This window comes from Rattus norvegicus, chromosome 8 (genome assembly GCF_021556685.1).
Source record: "Rattus norvegicus strain SHRSP/BbbUtx chromosome 8, alternate assembly SHRSP_T2T, whole genome shotgun sequence".
NCBI classification, from domain to species: Eukaryota; Metazoa; Chordata; class Mammalia; order Rodentia; family Muridae; genus Rattus; species Rattus norvegicus.
In genome coordinates this window covers 88437137-88441070 of record NC_141541.1, presented here as the reverse complement: position 1 = coordinate 88441070, position 3934 = coordinate 88437137, and the positions used below count along the sequence as shown (strand labels likewise).

At 42.7% G+C, this 3934-nt stretch overlaps 1 pseudogene; it reads left to right on the top strand.

Annotated features, from left to right (window-relative positions):
- The first annotated feature begins 642 nt into the window (after positions 1-642).
- Positions 643-936, top strand: LOC134478824 (protein transport protein Sec61 subunit gamma-like; annotated as a pseudogene).
- Positions 937-3934: the final 2998 nt, after the last annotated feature.

Below are 3934 nucleotides of genomic sequence, written 5' to 3'. Positions count from 1 at the left end.
GGCACCACCCACAAGGAGCTGGGTTCTCCCACCTTGATCACTAGTTGAATCTTTCAGCTGAATCTTATGGAGGCATTTCCTCAAGGGAAGCTCTTTTCTCTGTGATAACTCCAGCCTGTGTCAAGTTGACACACAAAACCAGCCAGTACATCATGGTACCACATAGAAACATATATTGGGGAAAAGATAGACTTCTCAACAAACAGTGCTGTGAAAAATGGATGTCCATGTGCAGAAGATTGGAACTAGATTCCTCCCACTGTACACAAAAATCTACTCAAAATTGATCAAAGACTAAGACCTGACGCTTGACACTATAGAGGAACATGGAAGAGAAAGACTTGAATAGGCTGAGAACTTTCTGAATAGGATCCCAGTAGCTCAGATAACAGCAAGAGTTGACAAATGGTCTTGCACAAAATTGAAAAGCTGTGCAGGAAAGGAGACAACAGAAGGAAGGACTAGATGGAATGTTTAACAACAAACACCAACATTCCATAATCCAATAAAAAAGCAAATGTATTGAACATATAATCCTCAAAGTACAAGTGCACAAAAAGTATGTGTAGAGAGAGTTGGGGGGATGGCTCAGGAGATAAAATGCTGGCCATTTGAATATGAAGTCCTGTGTGATATTCCTGGTACCCAAGTCAAAAAATGAGTCGGGGGGCTCAATTCTCTCCTAAGCTACGTGTCTCTACCCTCTTTCACTGCCATCCCACAAACATGGATCAGGTAATACAGTTTGTTGAGCCAAGTCGGCAGTTGTTTGTAAAGGACTCAATTCGGCTGGGTAAAAGATGCACCAAACCCGATAGAAAAGAACTCCAGGAGATCACCGTGGCCACAGCCATAGGATTTGCTATCATGAGATTCACTGGCTTCTTTGTGAAACTGATCCACATCCCTATTAATAGCATTATTGTGGGTGGCTGAGTCCTTTCTGATCGTGGGACTAGTGAACCAATGAGGGGGTGACAAGCTCATGAAGTAAAAAGTTACCTGGATGCTTTGTGTTTTTTGTTTCTTTCCTCCTTCCTATGATGTTTTCTATTTCTAAATTAAAATAATTTCAACATTAACCTTTTTTTTCCATAACAGAAAAAAAAGTGGGTCATGGCAATGTTCTGGCCAGACAGCCTAACCTATTTGATGAGCCTCAGGCCCTAGTGAGAGACTGTGCTTCAAATACAAGCAATAAAACAAAAAACCAAATGGCTTAATATGTGAAAAAATAATCAATATCCTTAGCTATCAGGGAAATGCAAGTAAAAATGACACTGAGATTCCCTTTCAATGGCTGTCATGGAGAGGAAAAAAAAATGCTGTCAAGGAGATAGCTGATAAGAATGAATAGGGAAGCCACTGCAGAAATCACTGGACACTTCTCAAAACAACAGAAACCTTGAAACAAGACCACCATGTGATGCAGACCACTCCTGAGTTATACCTGAGGGAATCTAGGTTCCCAAGATACCTGCACGCCCTGGCCTAACGGAGCTATTCGCAATGTGTCATTTGCAGGAAGATGGATGGAACTGGCAGTTATCACGTTAGACTAAATAAGCCAGATTTAGAATGAAATATGCCATTCGTACGCAGAATCTGCTATTTTAAGAAGACGTGAAAGTATTCACGAAGAGATAAGGAAACTGGGAGCGAGGGGGCGAAGGCAGGGGGATGGGGATTGAAAATCAAATGAAGACTTGGTGGTAAAAATCACATGTGTCTATATGTTTGCCACGAAGATGCTGTGTTAGCAGGCACGCAAACAACAGCAGTGATCCAAGTGTAGGGGTGCACGCCTGTAATCCCAGAACTCAGACGTGGAGCCAGGTGACCCCTCAAGGCCAGCCTGGTCTACACAGTGTATTCTGGGCTACATAGCAAAACTTTGTCTCAACAAGTGTCCCATCAAGCCCAAACCTAGACCACCAACAACGACATACTTGTTACTCATCTCTGTCATAGCTCTTTGATAACCCAGGGCTTTAATTGCAGATAAATCAGCCTGGATCTATGAATCCAGGCCTTGACCTCTTGTTAGTGCTGAAGCTCCTGGTGGCCTGCGTGTCATCTTGTGGCTGCACTCATCAGTTTTCTTGGCGAGGGTCTAAACAGCTTGCTTTGGGTAGCGCAGCAGTGTTTCTAACCTTATCTTGCATGTTTATGTGTGGAGGTGTTTCTTTTTCTTAAGCCTCATGGGCTGAGCTGCGGCTCTTCAACTGTTTTCTTCTAGAGATGTCAGTCCATCATGGTGGGACTGGTATGATACAGCAGGACATCCTGGCCACCAAAGCTTTATATCAGCAAGAAGACTATTCATCTACCACTCACGTTCTCACTGGGGTAGTGCTTCAGAGACTGTTCATCTACCATTCACATGCTCACTGGAAGTTTGTCCTTGTGTTCTCAGTATGGCGAACTCTTTGGTCAAATAGCTGGCTGTTGGTCTGTCTGGAGTCCTGACACACTTTGCTTACTAGGCCAATCTTTCTAGCTCTTGGTTAAAGATGAGAGTTTGTGACTAGTTCTCTCACTGAACATTTATGAAGCCGTGATAGAGTTACTGATGTGATTTTCATATTCTTACATCATGGGAAATAAATTGAGGAGAGTGAGAAAGATGATAGAATGGCCATTTCATTTAGTGGCACAGTTAGAATTTATACACTTCTTGGTTAAAGTCTCTATTTTGTAGAGAAAAGGCTCATTAATCATCCCACCCCACACCCCAAATTACCTTAGTAACATAAAAGGTCATTAGCTCCAGATCGCTTGGATTTAAAAGCATTTGAAATACTGTGAAAATTACCAAGATCCACAGGACACAGATACGTCACAAGAGCACAGCTTGATAGACTTTCTTGGTTCAGGGTTGCCACAAAGCTTTATGTTTGGGTAAAAAATACCCAGTCTCTAAAAAGTGTTAAAGGAAGGTGTGCCTGGAGCAAAACACTTGGTTTTAGGCATTCAGTCCTAGAGTTAGTAGGCACTAAGGAAAAGCGATCCTCCACTGCATTCTACTTTTCTGTGAGCGTGGGAATGTTTTAGGAACGTTCCGCTTCTCACTGGCCAACATCTACGGCTGCCTTTTCTGCATCACAGATGTGTTTGGTAACTGCATTTCCTGGCTTTATAACCCATGCCTGTCAAGCTGGTAACACAATACCATACACTGAGGAGGTAAGTGACAGGTTATTTATTCCTCACAATTCTGGAGGCAGGACAGTCCTATCTCAAGATAGCAGCCTGTTTAGGTCCTGGTGAGAGCTCTCTCTCTCGCAGATGCAGTCTTCTTGATGTGTCCTTACAAGGCCTTTCCTCCTGGTGTGTCAAGGGTGTCCCTTTTGTGTACTAATACTGGACAGAACACAATCCTTTAACTATGGTCTCCTTGGTTCTGATCTCTAGCTGTGGGACTTAAGGGTTAGGGCTTCCATGCAGGAATGTTGGGTTGATACAAATGAAGGGATTGTTTCTTCTTCCAACTTAAAAGTTTAAAAAAAGTGAGCTTATAACCCATCAAATAAAGACAGTCACCACTATACCGATTGTTTCAGAATTCATGTTAGCAACTGCTCACAAAACCCTCATGTGTCACAGAAACTAAAATAGAACTGAAAACACAATGCCATGATTCAGAACAATCTGCAGTTGTTTTTTTTTTTTTTTTTTTTTTTTTCTATCAGTGGAACAAAATGTCACTGGTCGCTGTGTCTACAACCTTCCACTTGGTGCTGGAGTGACTTTTTCCTTGAGTGACAGTGTCTTAGTCAGTGCTCTATTGCTGTGAAAAGACAGCACCGCCACGGCAACTCTTATGAAAAGAAAGTAATTTGGGTTTGCTTACAGTGTCAGAGGGCTAGCCCATAGTCATGGTAAGAAGCATGGCGGCCAGGCAGACATAGTGAGGGGGTAGGAGATCTGCAGG